At 42.8% G+C, this 27,350-nt stretch overlaps 1 pseudogene; it reads right to left on the reverse strand.

The window, feature by feature from the left end:
- Nucleotides 1-78: 78 nt before the first annotated feature.
- On the reverse strand, nucleotides 79-26,924 carry LOC131401952 (adhesion G protein-coupled receptor E1-like; annotated as a pseudogene).
- Between the last annotated feature and the right edge of the window lie 426 nt (nucleotides 26,925-27,350).

Raw genomic sequence — 27,350 nt, forward strand, 5'->3', positions numbered from 1 at the left:
ACTAGGATCTATTATTTCCTCAAAACTCTGGAAATTCAAAGGGCTGCAGAACATAGAAGGTAAAATGGTAATCTGGAACAGAAAGTCTTGTTTCTCACCAGCGCATGGAACGTGGGAAGAGCGCCCCACCCATCAGTGCTCTGAATCACCCAGAGAGTCCTGGGGCTGGTGAGATCTGCAATTCCACATTAAGCCATGAAGAGAAGATTTCAGCGTCAGCTCCTGCCGGCACCTGCTGTCCTCAAATGTTGCTTCATAGTGTATTTGAAAGCAAGAAAGAGCTTTAACCCTGTGAGGGAGAAATCAGAACTGGAATCAGTACCAAGATTAGTACAAACATGATCCCAGGGGTCATATCTATAGGGGCATGGGTCTTATAAATACAGAGAGAGAGAAATATGGCAACACAGACTAGAAGGATAAACCTTAAAATGTTAACAGTGATTATCTCTAGCATGGCAGGCACTGCAGGCAAACTCCAAAGCCATTCTTAACCTCTTCACCACTGATAGCTCTCGCTCTAGAAGCTAGAAAGCCAAATACTTGTTTTGTCAAATTCTTTTGTAACTAGGAGTGGTCATGTGACACAGTTCTGACCAAATAGGTGAGAGGGAAATCTGCTGAGGGGTTTCTGGGAAAAGCTTCTGTTTCCTGTTAAAGGGAGAGGCATGAAAGGAGAGGCTGCTGTTTCTGCCCCATCCCTCTTCTTTCTGCCTTGAACATGGTCGTGATGTCTGAAGCTATGGCACCCACCTTGCAACCATAAAAAACATTTTGATGAAAAGCCAACATGCTGCTAGCAGATTGGAAAACCGGGAAGAGCCTAAATCCTTTACAATACCACTGAGCAATAGAACCAATACCAGCAACACCTAACTCTGGGCTTCTATTCTTGCAAAAAAAATAATTCCCTATTTAATTAAGCCACTGGATCTTAGTTAATTGAGTTTGGACTATGTCAGTGAAAAAATAAGACATTCTAGTGTGAGATGGAAGACCATAAATAAATAAGGAAGTTATAGCATGTTAGGAAGTGGTAAGCGCTATGAAAAGAAAATCAGGATTAGGGGCAGGAGAAGCATGAATGTCAGGGTAGGAGAAAAGGAGGCAGTACGAAATCGAGTTGCCAGAGGAAATACTATTGATAACAAATGATTGGAACAAAGATTTGAAGGAGGTGAGGGAGTTGGCCATGTGGGTATCAGGACAAGTACATTCAAGGCAGAGTGAGCATCCAGGTCAAGATTCCTAAAGAGGAAGTGAGCTTGGCGTGTCTGAAGAATCCTGAGCAGGCCAGCATGGGTGGAGCAGAGGGAAGTGAGATTAACAGAAGATGAGGTCAAGGAGGAAAAGAGGGTCAGATCGTACAGGGCCTTGTGGGCCATCAGGTGACTTTGGCTTTTACTGAGTAAGGTGGGAGCCATAGAGGTTTGTAGGCAGAGAAGGCATGTGACCCGACTCAGGAGTTCACAGGCGCCCTCTGGCTGCTGCAAGGAGAACAGACCAAAGGTGGGGCAGGGAAAAGGCAAGAGGGGAAGCAGAAAGACCCTTTATGAGGCTATTTCCATAATCCTGGCTACAGACAATAGGACTTGGAACAGAATAGAAGCAACAAAGGAACAGACAGGCGATCAGATTCTGGATACATTCTGAGGAAGTGTCAACAGGATTTGCTGACAGATCGGAGATGAAGGGTAAGAAGAAAGGCAGAGTCAAGGATAACTCCACGGCCTTGTGCTGAGCAATAGAAGGATAGGGGACCCTCCATGGAAATGAGAGGCGGGGGGATCAGAAGCTCAGTTTGGAACACGTTACATTTGTGACATCTATTAGACATCTCAGTGGGGGCACTAGGTAGGTGGTTGGTTATATGAGTCTAGAATTCAGGAAGGGGGCTGGACTGCACATTGTTTAGTATTTTGGGGTCATTGCTAATAAATGGTGTTTATGGCTGTGAGACTGGATGAGATCTATGGTGTAGAGAAAAATGAGTACTTCCATGGAAAACGATGTATTGTCAGAGCACACATCTCCAGGTTACCCAGTTCTGATCTATGTGGGAGATATTTTACAATTCAGTAAATTTTAAATAAATGACAGAGATGCAGAATAACTCCATGGAAAAAACAGTTTTGTGTCCATTTGCACGTTCATTTCAATATTCCTGAAATTATATATATGTATTATAATTCATAGGTATTATAATGCATATATATGTAATACATCTATAACATATAGGTATATGAAATTTTATATGTATTTTATAATATTAATAATTATATGTATAATTATACAATATATAAACATTATATTATATATATCTTGGGTTAACACAGCTAGGAAGTGACAGAGATGGACTTGAAACTCGGCTGGTCTTGCTCTGGATCCAGGTCTCTCAAGTCCTAAGCCCCATATTCCTCTAACTAGAAGTTAGGGCCTCCCTGGCAGAGAATTCACCTCAGATCTTGCATGAGAGGTAAGGAAACTCACCACAGCACTAATGAGGATGTCTTTCCTCTCTCCCAAATCTGCCTGCTCACCAAGGCTCACTTTGTTCTTCATTTCTTCCCTGATCTGTCACCAGATCTCACTGAAACACCTCTGAATTCCTACAGCGCAACCTCTTGCACCATTTGTATGGTTCAGTGGAAAGAGACTTCTGGAGCCAGACTGTCCTGGAATAGAATCCCACCTTCCAATTACTAGAAGGCTACTGAGCCTCAGTCTCTTATCCTGTGCAATGGGTCTAAAAACACTTAAAATAAAGGGTCCAGAACAAGATAAGTGTTCAGTAAATGGGATCTGTGATTTTTACTGTGCCTGCACCTGTTTAGGGTCATTCCTCATCTGACATATGAGGGTCATGGCTTCCCAACAAGACCATGAATTCTCCAAGGGCAGAGGTATGGCACACACCCCTTCTGTGCCCCCATGACTCCTCCCACAACACACAAGGCCATGAGAGGCACACCATGCATGTTTAGTCAATATTTTCCCATTGGATTTGGGGAGCAAGAAACAGAGCATCAGTACTGACCGTGAGCTCCCCAGAAGCCATGATGATGGCCAGGTTCGCCATTCGATTACAGCTGCAGACAGTATGCGTCTCAGAAGCTTCAAGGATCACGCAGCCAGATGGCGTCCACCTGCCACCCTTTGCATCCATTCTCCAGGAAACGCAGTTGGGGCTCTCAGACTTCTGCTTTGGCTGAAAAAATCAAAGTCCCTGGTCACCTGAGAATCCTTCTTGAATGGATGCAGTGTGGCCAACCTGAAGTCATCTGGGGCAAGAAGATGCAGGTATGCTCTATAGGGGATGGAGGAAAACGCTGCCATTTCATTGTGCAGTCATGAGAAGAAATGTCTTGGATGTCAGATCTGTCTCTCCCACTGACTTGGTCATAGCTAATGTAACTAAAGTCTCTGTAAATATTCCTGCATCAGTGTTACTTAACCTAACCTAAATCTTGCCTGCTGATGAATGGAAGAACGCCACATAGAAATAGGAAAGTTTACTCCTCTAGAGGTGGGTTTTGAGGATTGGCTTAAGTTGCTAGAAATTGTGGAAGCTTGCCACCTTAATGGGTCCCCATTAAAAATGAGAGTTAAGCTATTCCACTGCCAGGTATTTATCCAAAGTACGTGAAAACATGAATGTGTAAAGATACTTGCACCCCTATGTTCATTGCAGCATTATTAACAATAGCCAAGACTTGGAAACAACCTAAGTGCCCATCAATGGACAAATGGATAAAGGAGATGTGGTATATATACACAATGGAATACTACTCAGCCATAAAAAAGATGAAATCTTTCCATTTGCAACAACATGGATGGTCCTTGAGGGTATTATGCTAAAAGAAATGTCAGAGAGAGAAAGTCAAATACCGTATGATCTCCCTCATAAATAGAAGATAAAGACAACAACAACAACAATAAACAAACACATAGATACAGAGATTAGACTAGTGGTTACCAGAGTGGAAAGGGGGAGGGAGGAGGGCAGAAGGGGTGACAGGGTACCTGTGTGTGGTGATGGACAGTAATTAGTCTTTGGGTAGTGAACATGACATAGTCTACACAGAAATCAAAATATAATGATGTACACCTGAAATTTATATAATATTATAAACCAACGTTACCTCAATAAACAAAAATAAGAGTTAAGCCCACTAGGGGATGGGGAGTTCTCAACGGGTAGATGGGGGCTCAGTGGAGACCTCTTCACAAACCTTGATGTTCTCCAGAGTGTAGATGATTGGGTCGGAGAAGCCATCTTTCTTCTTCCCGGTCATGATGCCCCCAGCGATGCGAGAATTCATCTTCAGCTTCCTCTTGGAGTTGCCCAAGAAGGTCCGAGGGTCTTGGAAGAAGCTCTCATCCAAAACAGACTCCATACCCGCAAAGGAGACAAATGCCACCCCAGTGGTCCCTGCGATTTGCCACAAATGCAAAAAAAAAAAAAAAAAGGGAATCATTTGCTCAGTATTTATTAGTATATGCACTGTAATATCCCATGCATTCCTGCACCTTCACTGGCCTGCTCTGAGGATTAAAACATGGGTGGGCTTCTGGTTGGTGACCCTCATAGAACCATAGAAAAAAATCCTGAGGTGCTATCACCTGGAGAAATCTTGGCTATACTTAAAAACAAATTTGAATTTGTGTTTTTAAAGGACGATTCAACTCAGCAGTGGAAAATAAGTTCCCCTCCCACATTTGTGGTCATTCTTGTTTAATCTCTTTGGTGGGCTTCCCCTTTCAACGTTGGGGGTCTCCCAGGATGTGTCCTAGGTCTGTGCCCTCCAGAGAGCATGTAGATCGGGGTGGTGGACAATGTACAGGCTTATCTGGCCATTGCCTGTGTTTTGTAAATAAAAGTTCTGTTGCAACGCAGCCACACCCATTCATTTACATATTGCCTGTGAATGCTTTTGCCCCACAGCAGTAGAGTCGCATGGTTGCAACACAAATTGTATTGCCCTCAATGCCTAAAATATTTACTAACCTGCCCTCTACAGGAAAAGTTTGCCAACCCTTGATACAGATTAGCGCCGTCTGCTAGAAACATAGTATGAGCCACATATGCAATTTTAAATTTTCTAGTAGCCACATTTCAGAAAAGTAGAAAACGGGTAAAATTCATTTTAATAATATATTAACTCAATACATGCAAAATATTATCATTTCAACACATGATCAGTAGCAAAAATTATTATTATATTTTTGTGTGTGAGGAAGATCAGCCCTGTGCTAACATCTGCCAATCCTCCTCTTATTTTTGCTGAGGAAGTCTGGCCCTGGGCTAATATCCGTGCCCATCTTCCTCCACTTTATGTGGGACGCTGCCGCAGCGTGGCTTCCCAAGCAGTGCGTCAGTGCGCGCCTGGGATCCGAACCGGCGAACCCTGGGCCGCCGCAGCGGAGCACGTGCACTTAACCATTTGCGCCATCGGGCCGGCCCCTAGAAAAATTATTAATGAGATGTTTTACATCCTCTGTTTTTTGTACCAAGCCTTTGAAATTTGGTATGTATTCTATGCTCACAATCTAGCCACATTTCAAGCGCTCAATAACAAAGTGTGGCCAGTGGCTGCTGTATTGGACAGGGAAGGTTTCAGTACTCCGGTATTGTGAGATTATTTATTTAATGTCTGCCTTCCCTAGCAGATGGAAAACTCCCCAAGGGCATGGGCTATTTCTGCCTCTGCCATCAGAGATTCCCTCACCACCTGGCACAGGACTTGGGACCTAGAAGTTGATGGATAAATATTTGCTGATTGAATATACCACAACCACCCTCCTTGATTCTCAGGAGCCGGTCTGTACCTGTGGATTCAGATTCTTCAATTGTGGAGCACCAAATCTTCATCTCATCGCCTTTGGCTTTGAAGTTAAAGACGGTGTTCTCCTCAGCGCATTCTTTGTTGATAACTTGGGTCTTAATATCTAGAAGGAGAAAGGGAGAGTTTGCATGAGGTCACCCAGAGAGTGGGTCCTGAATTCAGTTTCTGTCCAAGAAGGGTACGCATCCATAGTCGCAAGCAAAGGAGAGAACAGAAAGGCCAATTCATCACGGGAAACCTCTTGAGCCCCTGATTATTGGTAGGAGGATGGTAGCACCAAACATATGAGAGACTCGGGTGGAGCCATAGGCGTGAGCCCTCACATCATAGGGGGTGCATGAGGAAAAGATGGGATTGAAGTCGACAGTGATGGAAGGCGACAGAGTTGTGACTCTGGCTACTCCAAATTTAGGCAATTTTCCAAAGCCAAAGGAATAGAAAGGGACCGGGGCAAGCCCAGTATGGTGGATGAGGGCTTGGGTTCTGCAGTCAGATGGAGTCCAGCCCTGCCACTCACCAGCTGTGCAAATTTGAGCAACGACTTAACCTCTCTGAGCCTCAGATTTCCCACCTGCAGCATGGCAATGATTAAAGGACTCTTATTGAAAACAAAATAGATAATTCTACCAGAGGTACCCTCGAAAAATATCAGCCAGATAATGCCATGCATTTTCTCAAACTCTCCAATCCCACCCCCCATCTTACCTCAAATAAAATCCTGAGTCCCTACCTTCGTCTACAAAATCTGCACTCCCTTTCTGTTCTGACCCCTTCTGCTGCAGCTTTCACCGGCCTGCTCATTGTTCCTTGAACTCACCAAGTGTTCCAAGGAACACACTTGCTCTGTCTCCCAATATTTACACGGCTCCCTTCCCTCAGGTCTCTGCCCCAGTGAGACTTCCCCTAACCGCACTATATACAATAGCAACGCTCCCACTAATCTTGACCCTCTCGAGCCTCCTTAGCGTGCTGTATTTTTCTCAGTAGCACTAGCTCTATCTGGTATGCCATAGGTCTATCACTAAAATATAAAATTCACGAGGCTAGTTTTGTTCAATTCTGGTGGCAGTTCACCAAACACTCTATTTCCACCTCTTGGCCTCCTGGGCACCCATGAGGATGGAACTACCCGGGATTATGTGACTGATACTGGAGCTACACCAGGAGTGGGGTGCTGCCGTTAAGGCATACAGTACCCGAAATTCCCATGCAGTCACCCACCAAGCACGTTCAGGGTGGTAAATCCATAGCTGTATCAGTCAGGAGAGGATTGGGCATGCAGCAGTAACACACAACCCCAAATCTTAGTGGGTTATAAATAATTATTGATTTCTCATTCATGCTTTGTGTCCATCGTGAATTGACTTGGGGCTGTGCTCTGTGTTCTCCTTGCCCTGGGACCCACACAGATGGAGACATTGTGATCTGAAACACTGCCTGTCCCTAGAGTAGAGGGAAAGAAGGCTCTGGAAGGTCTCACACCAGCAACTATTCCATTCACAATTCACTGGCTTAAACTCATCACAAAATTCCACCTAACCCCAAGCCAGGGAGTACAATCCTAACGTGGGCCCAGAAGAAAGAGCTCGAAATATTTGAACACAGCAAACGACTATCATATCTTAACACCTGGCACACAGTAGGCAGTCAACGAGTATTTGTTGAATGAATTAACGACGGCCTCCAAACAGTGCCTGGCCACAAACTCTTAACACAATGCCTGATGCTCAATAAATGAGAGATGTCATTACTATAATAGGCTTGCTTTGTGTGAGTTCAGAGGTTAGAAACAGTCAGGGAAACGGTATATGGAAAAGACATGGAGAATCACATTGCTGAAGTCACCCCTCAAAATCAGCGCCCAGGTGTGAGCTTGCCGTGGAGGATATAGCCTACCTAGGCGTTCCGTCTGAATAGACTGACTGACATTCTCTGAGGATTTCAGGAATGCTGCCAACGTGGTGCTCTCCACGGTCTCCAGTAAGACTATGGCCAGGGTGGACGTTTCTTCTTTGGTGAAGGTGGATCACGTGGACGTTTGCTTAAGCACAGAGGTAACACTCTCAGGCGTATTCTGCAAAGAAAGGTGTATTTGCGCTCTGTCTCTCATCAATGAAATAGCAGCTGTCCTCTCTCATCAAGAGAATGGGTTGCAGTCAAGGGAAGGATGAGGTGTGTCTGCTTAACGGGTAGGGAATTTCCTTTTGGGGTGATGAAAATGTTCTGGAACTAGATAGTGGTGATGGTTAGACAACATTGTAAATGTACTAAATATCATTAATGGTTACCAGAAAAAAAGGAATGGGACTATTGATAAACACAACATTGATGAATCTCGAAGGCATTATGCTGAGTGAAAGAAGCCAGACTCAAAAGGCCATGTGATTCCATTTATATCACATTCTTGAAAAGACAAAGCTATAATGACAGAGAACAGATCAGGGATTTACAGGGGCTAGTGGTGGAGGGAGTATCTGATTGTAAAGAGAAAACCCAAGAGAGTTCTTGGGGGAGATGGAACTGTTCTGTATTCTGATTGTGGTGGTGGTTACACAAATCTACTCAGGTGATAAAACTCATAGGATTGTAAAGAAAAGGGCAATTTTACTGCGTGTTAATTTTTAAAAACTTACAACTGTAATAAATTAAATATTAACTCACAGTCGATTAATTATAAAGAGGACTTTCTGCTCCCAAAGTGTCCCACAAGATGCTCGAAACTGGAAACACAATTACAAAGACTTCCTCGTTACCTTCAGAGAAACGACGGTGGCTTTGTTCTCACAGGCATTGTCCAGGATGCTGAAGATGGTGTTCATTAGTGCACAAAAAGAAACCTGTGCCCCCGAGGGAAAAGCATTCGTGAGCATTGATCAGTCTATCCCCCAAGCATGTAAGGTACAAATTGGGCCATCAAGCCCACCATACAGGGTGGTCCCAAATTCCTGAGGTCTCGTGAGTCTCTCGAATTCTCGGAGAAATAAAAACTCACTATTTGATCAGAATTGGAACCACAGCTCCTTTCTCTTCCATGAACAACAAAAGAAACATAGACAGCAAAACCATTTAGTGGGGTAAAAAGATGGGGAAATGTGTGAAAAAACAGTGGTCCAAATGAAATAGTACTCAGCCGTAAAAAGGAATGAAGCATTGACACATGCTGCAACATGGATGAACCTTGAAAACATGTTGCTCAGTGAAAGGAGCCAGACACAAAAGACCACATAGCGTATGATTCCATTTATATGAAATGTCCAGAATAGACACATCTGTGGAGACAGAAAGTAGACGAGTGTTTACCAGGGGTTGGGGTGGGGGGAATGGGCAGTGACTGCTAGTGGGTACAGGGTTTCCTTTGGGGGTGATGAAAATGTTTTGGAGATAGATAGAGGTGGTGGTTACACACCATTGTGAGTACTAAATAACACTGAATTGTATAATTTACAATGGTGATTTTTTAGGTGTATTTCACCACAATGAAAAAAAGACATGACAATGGTCCAAAGTGCATGGCAATTCCAAAGCTAGTTTATAAGCTGATATTTAAAATAGTTACACCAATTCCTGAAGATGCTCATGGAGCCTTTACTCACTGGAGTGACTCCATTAGAGAATCAGATGTCCAGATTCCTCTTTGCCTGGCCTGGGGGCTATGTATCACACATGCATCCCATATCACACAGATGCAGCACCAACAGCTTCACTAGTAATGAGACTCCAACATCCTTTCTTCTTTTAGTAAGAGAATTCCCAAGTTTTAGATGAGCAAATGTCCTCCCTTCCCAGCTTTCCTTGTAGCTAGGTGTGACCACATGACTAATTTCTGGCCAATGAGGTATAAGCAGAAGTGATACTGGGTCATACTCTTGAAGGGAAGGACAGTGCCTGTCACCTCCCCTTCTCCCTTGCCCACAAGCTGAAATGCAGATGTGATGGCAGGGGCTGGAGCAGCCATGTTCGACCACAACAAGGGAGTCTTGTGTTCATGATGACAGAGCATTATGGAGCCATCACATCAGCTCTCAGCAGCTTACACTCAGACTGTTACAAAGAGAGAAATAAACTGTTATCTGGTTTAGGCCATTGTATATTTTTGTCTTCGTTAAAACTGCAAAACAACATCCTACCTAAGTGGCTTCTAGGACAACTTCAAGAGCTAGGAACCTTCAAAAATACTTACATATTCAGTCTCCACCGCTGCTCCCTCTTGGCATAGCTGGACCTGCTCATTGTTGGGTAACATATCTTCTTTACACTTGAAGGGAACCACTAGGACGAAAACAAAAGCAAGCAAATCAAATGTCAACCACAGAAAGATATTATTATTTACACAATCATACCCCATGCTGTAAATGCATCCATTGCCATGTTATACAACAGTGGAAATGAACAAGCTACAGCTACACGCTACAACATCAGGGGCTTTGGGAAGTGTGATTATTGAGTGAAAAAGAGCAACTCTGGAAAATATCATATGATCTCACTTATATGTGGAATATTAAAAAAAAAAAAAAAAGCCAAGCTCATAGATAAGAGAACAGATTGGTGGTTGCCAGAGGTGGGGGTGGAGGGTGGGCAAAATGGATGACGGTCGTCAGGAGGAACAAACATCCAGTTATAAAATAAATAAGTCCTGGGGATGTAATATACAGCATGGGGACAATAGTGAATAATACTGTATTGCATATTTGAAAGTTGCTAAGAGAGTAGATCTTAAAAGTTCTCATCACAAGCAAAAGAAATTTTGTAACTATGTAGGGTGACGAATGTTAACTAGACTTATTGTGATTATTTTGCAATATATCCAAATATCAATCATTATGTTGTACACCTGAAACTAATAGAATGTTATATGTCAATTATATCTCAATAAAAAAAGATCATATGTGGTATGATACCATTTTTGTAAAGCTCCAAAGCAAACAAAACTAAGCAAGATATTGTTTAGGGATACGTAAATGGCAGGGTTTTTTTTAAGTAGGGGAATTATAAACACAAAATTCCGAGTGGTTCCCTCTGGGGAGAAGACAAGGATATACGGAGTGGAGAAGAAGCATGCAGAAAATGCAATGGCATTGATGATATTCTGGTTCTTATGTTGGCAAGGGCCTCGGATATATCCATTTTATTATTATACTTCATTGCCTCCATATAAATTACTTATATTTTTAATGTATCAAATAATCCATAATTTTAAAAACATAAACCTTTCACGGTTCCCCACTGTTCTCAGCAGAAAGACTAAAGTTCTTCACACAGCACACAAGGTCCTGCAGAATCTGACCTCTGCCCACCTGCTCAGATGCAGCTAATGCCATTCTCTTTGTCCTCAGTCTTTGTTAGCCTCAGGGCCTTTGCACATGCTATAACCTGTCACGCTGTGATCTCCACTCTTCATCTGCATAATCCCTACTCTTCCTTCAAGCTTCAGCTTAAATGTCACTTGCCTGGAGCATATTATATATCTCACTAATGGGGTATATAATATGCCAAAGGGCGTGACAGTTTTTCAATTATTAAATAATTATGTGTGTGCTCTCTACTTCCTTCCCTAGACTATAAGCTACATGAGGGCAAATATCATGTCCATCACATCCAGGATTGAATCCCCAGTACCTAGTGCAGGGGCCTGTTTGACTAATTAGTTAATTAATGCTTCAAAAATAATTTATCAAATTAATGTATTAGTGAAAAAATATAAAAAGGGAGAATGAATGAAAGTAAGAAGAGGATCCAGAGCTTGGGTAGAGTGAGGATTTTACAACCAAAGAAAGACACAGATTCCATTGCCAAGACACATAAGGAGAGGATTACTTTCGCAGCTGAAGTTGCCATGTTTCCAGGAGCCTTCTGGATTGGGACGGAAGCCCACAACGCAGCTACAGCTGTAGGAGCCTGGGGCGTTGGTGCAGACAGAATCGGGACCACACCGTGATGGATCTTGGGAGCACTCATCAATATCTGCAAAGAACTCAAAAAGATCAAAAAACCCAGAGGAACAGGGATAGCCTTCTTTCCAGGGTTGACCAGCAAACCCTCTGCTCTCCTCTGCATCCCACTGCTTGGTCTGTGAAGTTCAGCTGTCCATTGCTTGGTGCAAAGCCATGGTGGCAGGTACAAAAGTAGCTCCTGGTGCGTGTTGGTGCACGTTGCATTGAAAAGGCACTTTTCACTGCCTTTGGCCGAAAGGTTACATATCAAGGCACTCATCAATATCTGTGGAGTGAGGCAGAGTTGGCCAACAATCCAACAAAGTCATGCTTCCCCTTCCAAAGCATAGCCTTGTCACTGAAAAATGGCGGCACAACAAGGGACTACATTTCCCAGAGCCCCCTGCATCTAGGCGGGGCCATGTGGTTAGCTTTCACTCATAGAATGGAAGAGGGTATGGCATATCACTCCTGGGCCCACGTGGTTAAGAAGTGAGTGTGTCTTCTCCCTCTTTCCCTGCCACTGGCTGAAACCAAGGATTCCAAGTTCCTAACCATAGGAAAACCAGAGATGCAAGAGGACTGGATCCCTGTATCACCTTGTGGAGGAAAGCTGCCTATTGACCAAGGATATCCATACTGGATGGTTAAGGGAGTAAGAAATTTCTATTTCGTTAAGCTAGTGGTTCTCAACTGAGGGCAATTTGCCCCTCCAGGGGACGTTGGGCAATGTCTGGAGACATTTTTCGTGGTCACTGGGATCTGGGGGTAGATGCCAAACATACTGCCAATCCACTAATGCACAGAATAGCCCTACACACAACAAAGAACTATCCAGCCCAAAATGTTAATAGTGCAAAAGTTGAGAAACCCCAGCTTAACCAATACAGGGTGATGTATGGTCACTGTGGCAACAAGAGGTTACTTCTCCCTCTGAAGGTTTCTGATCCACAGAGGATATATGGAATAGAATGTCTCAGAAAAAAATAAATAGGAGGGGTCTGGCCCTGTGGTGTAAGTTCACACACTCTGCTTCAGCAGCCCAGGGCTCGTGGGTTCAGATCCCAGGCGTGAACCTACACGCCGCTCATCAAGCCATGCTAGGTCAGCATCCCACATATAAAGTAGAGGAAGATGGGCATAAATGTTAGCTCAGGGCCACTCTTCCTCCAGCAAAACGAGGAAGATTGGCAACAGACGTTAGCTCTGAGCCAATCTTCCTCACCAAAAAAAAAAAAAAATAAAGAAATAAAAGTAATAAAAAAATGAATAGGAGGGAGGTAAGGACAAAACCTTTCATATTTCTATGTCATCTCAAAAAACATGAGGGATAAATAGGCGCTGTCCACACTAGGGGCTTACACAAGTATATGGTATATTGCACCAGGCGATACCATGGAGAGTTGGTACGAGAAGTCTTTGTGATAGGAACGTAGACTAATTTGGAGGTCTCAAACGACATGGTTGGAAGGCATGGGGAAGTGGTTTTTTTCTTGGTATCACAGAAAACATCTCTAACCAAGGAGTGGGTTTCTTTTCACCGCAGGTTGCCCACTTCCAGAAATATTTAAGCATCGACTAAGTGAGCTCTTGTCAGACATACCACAGGTGCAATTTATATTTTGCATATAGAGCTGGACTAGGGGCATGGCTTTCAAAACTTTTTGGCCCAAGAAACCTTCCTTCTTGTGAAGTGAAACCCGAATAGGTAAGACAAATAAAAGAGGTGATAATTTGACTGAAAGGAGAGTGGAAGACCATGGCCTTGTTTTCTGGCCCTAGATGGGGATTCTGAAAGGTTCCTAGAGCCCTTAGAGCTGTGTTAATCTCTCTAAGATCCCTTTCCTCTTTATGCCTCTATTGTTCTGCTTCTAACAATGTCAGCAGCTAGTAAAGATCAACGAATGAGAAGAAATATAATATTTCTAATGAAAAGAAGCATGCATTTCCCCGGGGATTGAAGACTATAAAATGTGTTCTGCTGTATGGTAGACCCTCCGAAGATGGAGCCATCAGTTCTTCCATTTCCTGTATGCACATGTTGCTGTCCCAGTGAGATGGAGAGTTTATTTCCCCTCCTTTTGGATCTAGGCTGGCCCTGTGACTGTGACCAATAGAATGTGGTAGAAGTAACACTTGGGGACTTCCAAGCCCAGGCCTTATGAGAACTGGCAGTTTCTGCTTTCTTCTTCTTGGAACTTTCCTTCTTGGAAACCAACTGCCATGCTCTGAGGAAGCCCAAGAAGCCATGTGGAAAGGCCCACTGAGGGCCCTGCCAGAGATCAGCACCAACTACCAGTCACGTAAGCAAGCCTACTTTGGACCAGCCAGCCATCTTAGTGCCCCAGAAAAACCATGTGGTCAACCCATGGAATCATGAGCAAGAACAGATGGTTGTTGTTATAAGCTGCTGCATTTCAGAGTAGTTTGACATGCACTGAGAAGTCCTCAGCATGGCTGGGAGAATGACTGGTACATTTGAAAGCCTCTGGTTTCTCAGGGGTCCAAACATCAGGCAAAAAGAACCCAGGCAGGCAGGAGCAACTGTGTTCTCCCGAGATATTGGTGCAGGTGGAATTGGGACCACAAAGAGTCAAGCTCCTGGAACATCCATCCATATCTAAGCAGAAAACTGGTCTAAGTCAAAAGGATGAAGGATGCTGAGGCTGCAGCTGCAGTGCACAGCCCCACCACTGACTGAAGCCAATGGGTTTCCCTGGCTCTGGTCCCACCTTCTTAAACACATTTTTGTCGTTACAGAAAGGAAGCATTTAGAGGCAAGTTTATGACCCAGGCAAATCTTCTGATGAGAGTCCTCGCAGCTCAGGATAAAATCCAAACTCCTCATTAGAACAGGCAAGACCCTGAGAGTTTGTTCTCACCTACGCTCATCTTTTGCCTCTAAACCCTTCATAATTCACGATCCAGATTCATTGATTACCTGTGAATTCATGAAGGCTTATTATCTCCTCACATGAAGAAGAATGGTTGAGACCCAAAGAACTGACCAGCAGAGCCCAACCTAAACCACCAATGCATGAAATCAAGAGCTAAATGAATGGTGCTAGTTTTTACCCATTGACTTTCAGAGTGATTTGTTACTCAGCAATAGCTAACTGCTACAAATGGACCAGAAAAATCAGAGATGACTTCGAATATCTCTGACTCCAAGTCAAGGGAATGTGATAAGGGCTTGATCACTCCATGCCCTGCTGAATGAAGTCATCCTCCCTATAAATGAAAGAGGAAAACAATAGAACCACCCTAGACTCAGGAAGATGGAGCCATGGTGTCTTTGTGAGAATATCCTGGCTGCAGTGTGGAGGATGGATTTGAGAGGGGAAGACTGGAGAAAGGGAGAGACCAGTGAGGATGCTGTTACAGTACGGATGCAGCCTGAATAAAGGATGGAGAAGAGTGGAGAGATTCAAGACATATCTAGCAGTTAGATTCTCTGAGACTTGATGACCGATTTAATATGGAAGGGGAGGGAGCATGAGGGTAACTCTCACGTCTTAATTCAAATACCTTTTAGGAAAAAGACCTGAGCTCTCCCTATAACACAGTATCTCTACCTCAGCATTACTGGCATTTGGGACTGGATCACATTTGGTCGTGGGGAGGCTGTTCTGTGCATTGTAAGATGGTTAACAACATCTCTGGCCTCTACCCACTAGAGGACAGTAGCACACACAATCCAATAACAACAGCTGTGGCAATCAAAAATGTCTCTAGAGAGAGTGACGTCAGCATCATGGCGGAGTGAGCTTTCCCGTGAATTCTTCCCCCACAAAATACAACAAAAGTAACAGCCACAGACAAACAACGGAATCCCAGACAGTCAAAAGCTGGAGCGGAGGGATCCACACTGCCGCACATCTGAGAGCGGAACGTGCTGGGCCCCCGGAGGAAGTGGGGAGAGGTAAGGAGAACTCCGCTCCCTCCCCATCAGATCAGCGATCCGGTCCGCGCGGCTCCCAGAGAGGGGGGAGGGGCGGCCCTCGGCGGGAAACTGCAGCTCTTCGGGCGCTCTCAACCAGTGGGAAACTCCCGCACAGAGGGCTCAGAGGAGCCACAGGGCTACCATCAACATCTGAGCAACCCAGAGAGCGGATAAAGAGGGGCAAACGAGAAGCCTCCCACGTCAGGGACCCAGAGGGCAAAAGAGAGAGCTCCCCCCTCCCCACAACCCGGAGTCTGCAGCTCGACCAGATCTAGCGGTCCGAGGCAGACCTGAATAAATTGGACTGGACCCGTGGATCGCAGTGGGGAAAAGAAACAAAACAAAACAAAACAAAACTGCGGATCGCAGCAGAAAAACTGGGGCAGAGCGCAGGGGGCTTAGACTACACAGCCCTTCACCACCACACAGTGGCGGCAGGTGGAAAGTGCAACCAGAGACTTCCAGGATGAGGAAAACCAAAACCAACACAGGAACCACAATGCAAAAATATATGAAATCACCAGACCAGAAACAAAATGACAAGCAACCAGAAATCAACCCCGAAGACACAGAAATCCATAAACTAAATGACAGAGATTTCAAAATAGCTATCATAAAAACACTCAACGAAATACGAGACAACACAGACAAACAATTCAATGAGATTAGGAGTTTCTTCACAAAAGAGATTGAAATCATAAAGAAAAACCTATCAGGGCTGATGGAGATGAAGAACACAATGGAGGAGATAAAGGAGAATCTGGAATCTTTAAAGAACAGAGCTGACAATATGGAGGAAAGAATTAGTACTTTAGAGGATAGGAATACAGATATACTCCAGATGGAAGAAGAGAGAGAACTAAGACTAAAAAGAAATGAAGAAAGACTCCGAGAAATATCGGACTCTATTAGAAAATGTAACATAAGAATTATAGGTATTCCTGAGGGAGAGGAGAGGGAAAGAGGAACAGAGAGCCTATTCAAGGAAATAATAGCTGAAAATTTCCCAAATCTGGGGAAGGAGCAGGAAATACCAGTAAGCGAAGCCAACAGGACTCCTATATATATTAACAGACAAAGGCCTTCACCACGACACCTAGTGGTAAGGCTAGCCAGGGTCAACGACAAAGAAACAATATTAAGGGCAGCTAGACAAAAACAAAAAATAACGTACAAAGGAACTCCCATCAGGCTCTCAGCGGATTTCTCAACAGAAACTTTTCAGGCTAGAAGAGACTGGAATGATATATTCAAAATACTAAAAGACAAAAACTTTCAGCCAAGAATACTCTATCCAGCAAAAATATCCTTCAAATATGATGGAGAAATAGTAACTCTCCCAGATAAACAAAAGCTAAGGGAGTTCATGGCCACGAGACCGCCACTACAAGAAATACTCAAGAAGGCCCTCAGGCCCGAAAACAAGAAGAGAAAGGGAACACAAAGCTTGGAGTAAGGAGAAAAGTAGGCAGACAAAATCAGAGAAATAGTAGATCTTTACCGGAATAGGTTAGCAACCACTTAAATACTAAACTCAAAGATCAAAGGAAGAAATTCACCAAAAATAAATTTAACCTCATCACTGTAAACACACAGCCACAACACAAGATAGAATAAGGTATAACAAGAGCAACTTAGAAGGGGAAGAGGAAAGTGACTGAATTGACTTAGTATAAGGAAATAGGAGGCTATCAGATAATGGACTATCTCATACAGAAGATTTTTTGCCCAAACCTCAAGGTAACCACTAAACAAATAATCAAATTAAAACCACATATGATAAACAAAGAGAAAACTAGAAGAATCATAAGACAGAACAACCAAACTGAATTGGCAGTCCAAAACAAATGGGACAAGAAACAAAGGAAATGCAAAAGAACCAGAAAATAAGTGACAAAACAGCAACATTCAACCCTCATATTTCAATAATTACCCTAAATGTAAATGGATTGAACTCTCCAATCAAAAGATACAGAGTGGCAGGATGGATTAAAAAGCAAGACCCAACAATATGCTGCCTTCAGGAAACACATCTTAGCACTAAAGACAAGCACAGGCTCAGAGTGAAAGGATGGAAGACAATACTCCAAGCTAATGGCAAACAAAAGAAAGCAGGTGTTGCCATACTCATATCAGACAAAGTAGACTTCAAGATAAAACAGGTTAAGAAAGACAAAGAAGGGAAATATATAATGATAAACGGGACACTCCATCAAGAAGACATATCACTTATAAATATATATGCACCCAACATAGGAGCACCAATGTACATAAAACAACTATTAACAAACCTAAAAGGAGAAATCAACAACAACACAATAATAGTAGGGGATCTTAACACCCCACTTACAGCAATGGATAGATCATCCAGACAAAAAGTTAATAAAGAAATATTAGACTTAAATGAAAAACTGGACGAGATGGACCTAGTAGACATATACAGAGCACTCCACCCAAAAACAGCTGACTACACATTCTTCTCAAGCGCGCATGGAACATTCTCTAGGATAGACCATATGTTGGGAAACAAAGCAAGCCTCAATAAATTTAAGAGGATTGAAATCATAACAAGCATCTTTTCAGACCATAAGGCTATGAAACTGGAAATGAACCAGGAAAAAAAAACTGGGAAAGTGACAAAAATGTGGAGATTAAACAACATGCTACTGAACAACCAATGGATCATTGATGAAATTAAAGGAGAAATCAAAAACTATCTGGAAACAAACGAAAATGATAACATGCCATATCAAACCATATGGGATGCAGCAAAAGCGGTCCTGAGAGGGAAACTCATAGCGATACAAGCCCACCTTAACAAACAAGAAAAAGCCCTAATAGGCAACCTTAAATTACACCTAACAGAACTAGAAAAAGAAGAACAAACAAAGCCCAAAGCCAGCAGAAGGAGAGAAATAATAAAAATCAGAGCAGAAATAAATGATATTGAGACCAAAAAAACAGTAGAAAGGATTAATGAAACAAAGAGTTGGTTCTTCGAGAAGATAAACAAAATAGACAAACCCTTAGCCAGGCTAACTAAGAAAAAAAGAGAAAAGGCTCAAGTAAATAAAATTAGAAATGAAAGAGGAGAAATTACAACGGATACCATGGAAATACAGAGGATTATAAGAGAATACTATGAGAAATTATATGCCAACAAATCGGACAATCTAGAAGAAATGGATAAATTCTTAGACTTATACAACCTCCCAAAATTGAACCAAGAAGAAATGGAGAATCTGAATAGACCAATCACAAGTAAAGAGATTGAAATAGTAATCAAAAACCTCCCAAAAAATAAAAGTCCAGGACCAGATGGCTTCTCCAGTGAATTTTACCAAACATTCAAAGAAGATTTAATACCCATCCTCCTCAAACTATTCCAAAAAATAGAGGAAGATGGAACACTTCCTGAATCATTCTACGAGGCCAACATCACCCTGATACCGAAACCAGACAAAGACAATACAAAGAAAGAAAATTACAGGCCAATATCGCTGATGAACATTGATGCAAAAATCCTCAACAAAATATTGGCAAACCGAATACAACAATATATTAAAAAGATCATACACCATGATCAAGTGGGATTTATACCAGAGACGCAGGGATGGTTCAACATCCGCAAATCAATCAACGTGATACATCACATCAACAAAACAAAGAATAAAAACCACATGATCATCTCAATAGACGCAGAGAAGGCATTTGACAAGATACAACATCCATTTATGATAAAAACTCTCAATAAATTGGGAATAGAAGGAAAGTACCTCAACATAATAAAGGCCATATATGACAAACCCACAGCTAACATCATACTCAACGGGGAAAGACTGAAAGCCATTCCTCTGAGAACAGGAACGAGGCAGGGCTGCCCACTCTCACCACTCCTGTTCAACATAGTACTGGAGGTTTTGGCCAGAGCAATTAGGCAAGAAAAAGGAATAAAAGGAATCCAAATAGGTAACGAAGAAGTGAAACTCTCACTATTTGCAGATGACATGATTGTATATATAGAAAACCCTAAAGAATCTGTTGGAAAACTGTTAGAAACAATCAACAACTACAGCAAAGTTGCAGGGTACAAAATCAATCTACAAAAATCAGTTGCATTTCTATATGCTAATAATGAACTAACAGAAAGAGAGCTCAAAAAGATAATACCATTTACAATTGCATCAAAAAGAATAAAATACCTAGGAATAAATCTTACCAAGGAGGTGAAGGACCTATACAATGAGAACTACAAGACATTATTGAGGGAAATCAACGATGACATAAAGAAATGGAAAGATATCCCATGCACGTGGATTGGAAGAATAAACATAGTTAAAATGTCTATATTACCTAAAGCAATCTACAGATTCAATGCAATCCCAATCAGAATCCCAATGACATTCTTCACAGAAATAGAAAAAAGAATACTAAAATTTATATGGGGCAACAAAAGACCCCGAATAGCTAAAGAAATCCTAAAGAAAAAGAACAAAGCAGGAGGCATCACAATTCCTGACTTCAAAACATACTACAAAGCAATAGTAATCAAAACAGCATGGTACTGGTACAAAAACAGACACACAGATCAATGGAACAGAATTGAAAGCCCAGAAATAAAACCACACATATACGGACAGCTAATTTTCGACAAAGGTGCTAAGGACATGCAATGGAGAAAGGAAAGTCTCTTCAATAAATGGTGTTGGGAAAACTGGACATCCACATGCAAAAGAATGAAAGTGGACCATGTGCTATCGCCATACACAAAAATTAACTCAAAATGGATCAAAGACCTGAAGGTGAGACCTGAAACTATAAAACTCATAGAAGAAAATATAGGCAACACACTATTTGACATTGGGTTTAAAGGAATCTTTTCGGATGACATGCCTACCCAGACTAGGGAAACTAAAGAAAAAATAAACAAGTGGGACTTTATCAGACTAAAGAGCTTTTATAAGACAAATGAAATCAGAATCAAGATGAACAAACAACCAACCAGCTGGGAGAGAATATTTGCAAAACATACATCTGACAAGGGGTTGATCTCCATAATATATAAAGAACTCACACAATTGAACAACAAAAAAACAAACAACCCGATCAAAAAATGGGCAGAGGAAATGAACAGACACTTCTCCAAGGAAGATATACAGATGGCCAATAGGCACATGAAAAGATGCTCAACATCACTAATCATCAGGGAAATGCAAATCAAAACAACACTAAGATACCACCTCACGCCCGTTAGAATGGCTATAATCACCAAGACAAAAAACAACAAATGTTGGAGAGGATGTGGAGAAACAGGAACCCTCATACACAGCTGGTGGGAATGCAAATTGGTGCAGCCTCTATGGAAAACGGTATGGAGATTCCTCAAAGAATTAAAAATAGAGATGCCCTATGATCCAGCCATCCCACTACTGGGAATCTATCCAACGCACCTGAAATCAACAATCCAAAGAGGCTTATGCACCCCTATGTTCATTGCAGCATTATTCACCATAGCCAAGAAGTGGAAGCAACCTAAGTGTCCCTCGACTGACGATTGGATTAAGAAAATGTGGTATATATATACAATGGAATACTACTCAGCCATAAAAAAAGACAAAATCGTCCCATTTGCAACAACATGGATGGGCCTGGAGCGTATTATGTTAAGTGAAATAAGCCAGAAAGAGAAAGACAAACACTGTATGATCTCACTCATATGTGGAATATAAACCAACACATGGACAGAGAAAACTGGACTGTGGTTACCCGGGAAGTGGGGGTGGGGGGTGGGCACAAGGGGTGAAGGGAGTCATATATGGGGTGAAGGACAAACAAAAATGTACAACCCAAAATCTCACAATGTTAGAAACCATTAAAATATCAATAAAAATGTAAAAAAAAAAAAAAAAAAAAAAAAAAAAAAGTCTCTAGACATTGCCAATGTCCACTGGAGAGAAAATCGCTATAGAGATGGAGCCCCCGCATTATTCGCAGGAACTGCCTGACCCACTGCTTAAGTCACAGTAGGCCCTCAACGGGAGTTCAAATCATGATTCTTCCACCGAATAGCTGTGCATCCCTTGGCAAGTCACTTCACCTCTCTGAGCCTCCGTGTTCTCATTCCTAAAATAAGGATCATGATCACTACCTAATAGGATCATGAAATGAGGTGATTCTTAATTAAGTAGGTAAATAAAGAAGGGCAGGCCCTCTGTGCCTTCACAGGTGGAGTTGTTAGAGAAGAGCCCATCTCGACAGCTGCACCTATAGCTTCCTAAGGAGTAGGAACACTCAGAACGCTCTGCGAAGATCCCACTGGAGAGGCATTCATTGATGTCTAGGAGCAGTGGAGGAGAGTGAGCAGACAAAAGATTGGGTGTCTACAGTGAGAAACACATGTACCCAACTCAATGATAGCTTTCCACCAAAGACCATGCCTGAGAGCCTGAGAGCATTACGTGTACAGGCAAAATGACCTGGATTTCCCAGGTTCCAGTTGGTTCCAGTAGGAGAAGAGAAACCGCGCAAACAGCTGCACTTGTACCTCCCTGGCAGGTTTTGGCAGATTGAGTTAAGACCACATTGTCGCGGGTTTTGAGAACACTCATCTATATCTGGATAGAGAAAGAGTCAGAGTTACAAAGTTGCCTCATCTTGTGAAGCCCATTGTATTTTCCAAAGATGGTTGAAACAATGTTTCCCTCCCATATGTCCTTCATTCAGTGAGACCTTGGTACTCCACCCATCAAGTATTGGGGTCTATATTCCCTCCCCTGGAATCTGAGCATGCTTGTGACTATGGTGGAAGTGACACCAGGTCATAAAAATACCATGCTTAGTCAGAAGAATGTCATGATAGGTCGTAGAAATATAATGTAATTCCTTCTTCTCTTGAGATGCTCATTCTTGGAAATGAGCTGCCATACTTTGAGGAAGCCCAACCAGCCATGAAAATGCAGCTCAATGGGGAAGAACTAAGACATCCAGCCCACAGCCCTGGGGGAGCAGTCAGTCAAACAGCCAGCACCACCTTGCCAGCCTTGTGAGTAGACCCTTTTCAAAGTGGATCCTCTAGCCTCCAGTTGCGCCAACTCAACTGACACTATGTGGAATAGGGACAAGCCATCCTCTCCAAACTCAGCCCTAATAGCAGATTCATTCATGAGCATAATGAATGATTACTATTTGCAACTAAATTTGCAGGTGGTCTGTTACCCAGCAACAGATAACTCGGACACTTGCAAAGCAAATTCTAGGAATTTACTCATTGAAGGACCCATGGAATCGTGCAGTCATGGAACCATGGGGTGGCTCTCCACAAATCTATTTCAACCCTGCTCTGACAAGTTACTCGAAATAAACCCTTGCTAGGTACTTGTTATAGAAGCACAACTTCAACACAAGTCTCCTATAGCTCCCTCCCAGATCACAGGGATGCTCATTCAGCTTTCTTTCAAGTTGTAAAACGTTAGAAAAACCTAAGTGCCTGCCAATAGAAGGATGACTCAATTTGGAGTTGACATAAAGAATAAGGTACATATTCCTTCATTCAACAAATACATATTAAATACTCACAATGTATCAGTCACCATACTGGGGGTCAAAGACATAGAGTAGACAAAATAGTTGCTGTAGTATCCATCATTTTCTATATGGTTAATATTGATTTCACCCCAAATTTAAACACCAGGGTTCGTCAGCACTACTGAGCTGACTGAATAACCCATGAACTGTAGCCCAAAGATAAAGAATGATGTTTGGGGATCCCTGGAAACTAACTGCAAAAGTGATAGAAATGCATCATCTTCTTCAGAGCTCAGCAAACTACATCCCATGGGTCAAATCCAGCCCACCATCTGTTTGTGTACATAAAGCTTTATTGGCACACAGACACATCCATTCATTTTTGTATCATCTCTGGCTGTGTTTGCACCACCACTGAGTGGTCATGACAGAGATCGTACGACTTGCAACTTCCAGAATGTTTACTCTGTGGCTCCTTACAGAAAAATTGCCAACCTATGGTCTTATTCAGAGGAATAATCAGATTTTTACTGTCAAGAGGAGAACTGGGGTTTAAATATAAGGAATGCTGACAGAGAACTTAGCTCCTTCTGGGAATTATGTTACTTTATATTATTTATATTAATATAGCTCTTAATACTGCACATGTGCCTAGCACACTGCATACATTATTGCATTTAATCTTCCCAACTATCCTTGGAGTTGGATACTCTTATACGCCCGTTTTACAAATGGAACCATTGAGGCTTATAGAGATGAAATATATTTCACCAACATCTCTTAGCTAGTGTGTGGCAGCTAAGTAACGTGGTTGAGACACCCTCAGTAGAGTCAGAAAGACCTGGGTTTGAATCCCAGTTCAACTGCATGACCCTAAAAAAGTCATTTCAGTTCTCCAAGCCTCAGTTTTCTCATCTGGACAATGGAGATCATCATAATGCCTATAGTCCATTTAATGTGACATTGCACATAAAGCACTTCGCACAGGACCTGGCACTCTATAAATATTGGAAATTCTAACTATCTCCATGGAAAGGCGACCAAACAGTGGGCCCTCACAATGAAATCAGTGGCTATTTCTGGATATTGACAGGGAGCATGATTTTAATTTTAATTTTCTTCCTAATGCTAGTCTATAATCATTGGAAATTTTAGTGGCCAGGAATAATTCTCATGATGAAAGAAATAGAAAGTAAGAGCGAGAGAGAGAGAAAGGAAGAATGCAAAGAAGAAAGAAAGAAAGGATGGGAGGAGGGAGGGAGGGAGAGAGAGAGGGAGGGAGAAAGAGAGGGAGAGAGGGGGGAGAGGAGGAAAGGGGGAGAGGGGGAGGGAGGGAGGGAGAGAGGGAGGGAGAGAGAGAGAGAGAGGAGAGAGAGAGAGAGAGGAGAGAGAGAGAGAGAAAGAAAAGAAAGAAAGAAAGAAAGGGAAAGAGAGAAAGAAAGAAAGAGAGAGAAGGGAGGGAGGAAGGAAGGAAGGAGGAAGGAAAGCAGGAAGGAAGGAAGGAAATAAATAAATAATTAATATTTGGGGCAAAAACAAAAAGCATCTGTATCTGCTACCCAGCTAGATCCCACCTGCTTTTCCGACCACCTGTGAGGGGACGTGAACTCACCTTTGCATTCGACTCCTGGGCCCATGAACTGTGTCTCTCCCGTGCTGGACAGGAAGCCTTGTTTGCAAGTACAGTAGTAACTGTCCAAAGTGTTGGTGCAGGTTGCATAAGCTGGGCAGATGGTGGAACTTGCACACTCATTCACATCTAGGCAGCGTAGAAGGAAAAGGTTGAGTTAGCGCCCCAGAGCAGGGCTTCAAGAGAAGGCAGCATTTGAGAGTGAAGGAGACCACTGTGGGTTGAATTGTGTCCTCCAAAAAGAAATGTTGAGTTCCTAAACCTGGTCCCTTAGAAACCTTATTCGGAAATAGGGTCCTTGTAGATGCAATTAAGATGTAAGTTAATGTGGGATCCTGCTGGAGAAGGATGGTCCCTTAATCTGATATAATTGGTGTCCATATAAGAAGAGGACAAGAGGCACAGAGACAGGCTTGGGGAGAACACCATGTGATGACAGAGGCAGAGATGGGAGTGATGCATTTACAAGTCAAGGAACACCGAAGATTGCTGGCAACACCAGAAGCTAGGAGAGAGACACAGAGCAGATTCTCTCCCAGAGCCTTCAGAGAAAGCACGGCCCTGCTGACACCTTGATTCCAGACCTCTGGCCTTCAGAATGTGGGACAATAATTCTCTGTTAATTAAGGCCGCCAGTCTACACTATTCTGTTATGCAGCCCGAGCTTCCTAACACGATGGACAAGAGAATTCATCTCTGTGTGTCTCAACTTCCCCATCTGTCAGACGAGGATAATAATACCCACCCCACAAGGTCATTCAGAGGATTAAATAAGATGACCTCTGGAAAGCGCTCACCACAGAGCCTGGAACACAGTAAGTACTAGGCAAGCAAATCTTAACTAAAATAAAAATTAACCACTAACATGTCGAGCTTTCTTTGTGGCAGGTATTGCCGTAGATCCCTTACATGTGTTAGCTCCATGAATGCTCATAGCAGCCCTACGAGCTATAAACTAATATTTCCACTTTTCAGAGGAGGAAACTGAAACTCAAAAATTGTGCAACGTCGCATAGATTGTGAAAGGCACGAGGATTGGAATCCGGGTTCTGTCTGGCTCTGGAATATTTGCATGACAGCTTCTCAGGCTGTCTTGAGTGCCAGAGTCTGGAAATTTGGTGATTAAATCAATGTCTGTCCTACGCAAGCCCTCCTTGAGCTGCCAGAGGTTGCAGCCTCATTTGGAGGCAGAATGTCATGGTGGTTGTGAGCATGGGGTGTGAAGTCACTCTTGGGCACACTCAGATCCTGACTCTCCTACCTCCTATCTATTTGGCCTTGGGAGGGTGATTCCACCACAGTGGAGGCTCACAGTCCTTGTCTGTGAAATGGGTGTAGAATATGACCAATACCGTCAGGTTGTTGGGAGGACTGAATGAGCACACGAGAGGGAGAGCTTAGCGCCTTGGCTGGGATCCTGCCTCCAGCCTTTTGTACCTGGTGTTCCCTCCTCCTGGAACATCCTTCCCCAGATACCCAATCTCTCACTCCCTCACTTCCTTCAGATCTTGTCTCAAATATCAACTTCTCAGCACGGCCTCTTCTTACCACCGTGTTAAAATTAGAAACCCACCTCCGGAACTTTATATCTACATTTCCTGCCTTATTTGTCTTCATCTCCTTTAGGTATCCCTAACACACAATATGTTCGTGCTTCTATTTTTTGTTATCTATCTCCCTGCAAACAAGATGATAATTTCCAGGGGGACAAATATTATTGCCTGTGTTATTCACTGCTGTATTCACCATTCCTAGAATAGAACCTGCTGTATTGTAGATGCTCAAGTAGTATTGCAGGAATGAATGAATGAATGAGTGAATGTATGAATGAATGATTATTAGCATCAGCTTTGCAGAAAAGTCTTTGAACTCAGCCGAGACATGCCCCTACTCATCACCCACCACTGCTGAATTTGCAAACAGAATGGGACCTGATTCCCCAACAGATCCCTCCACCTACTTTCACACGTCTCTCCTGGACCGCGGAATCTCATGTTTCCACTGCTAGAAACAAATCCTGGGTTGCAGACACAATAGTAGCTTCCAGGACTGTTGTGGCAAGTCGCATGCTCTGGGCAGGCTCTGGAATCCACACATTCATCCACATCTAGAGAGTGGAAGAAAAAACCCGGGTTGAGGCAGACGAGGAAATGAGAGCAGGAGACTGCAAGTGCAGACTTGCTCTACATGTTCTTATCTTGTGGCACACAGTGCTGAGGCTCCCCAATACCCACATTCTCCCCTTCTCCCTAACCTCCCTTGCTGTTAGGTGGGACCAAGAGAATAAATACTGGCCAATATTATGTAAGGAAAAGGGTGATGAATAATTTCAAAACGTAATGATCACAGATTGCACAAATGGCCGTAGTCTTTTTTTCTTGGCATAGAGAAAAAAGATATGTTGAAGTGCTAAACCGGGTCTCTGAGAATGTGACCTTATTTGGAAACAGGGTCTTTCTAGTTGCAATTAAGATGTA

The sequence above is a fragment of the Diceros bicornis genome (assembly GCF_020826845.1).
Source record: "Diceros bicornis minor isolate mBicDic1 chromosome 27 unlocalized genomic scaffold, mDicBic1.mat.cur SUPER_27_unloc_1, whole genome shotgun sequence".
Classification (NCBI taxonomy): domain Eukaryota; kingdom Metazoa; phylum Chordata; class Mammalia; order Perissodactyla; family Rhinocerotidae; genus Diceros; species Diceros bicornis.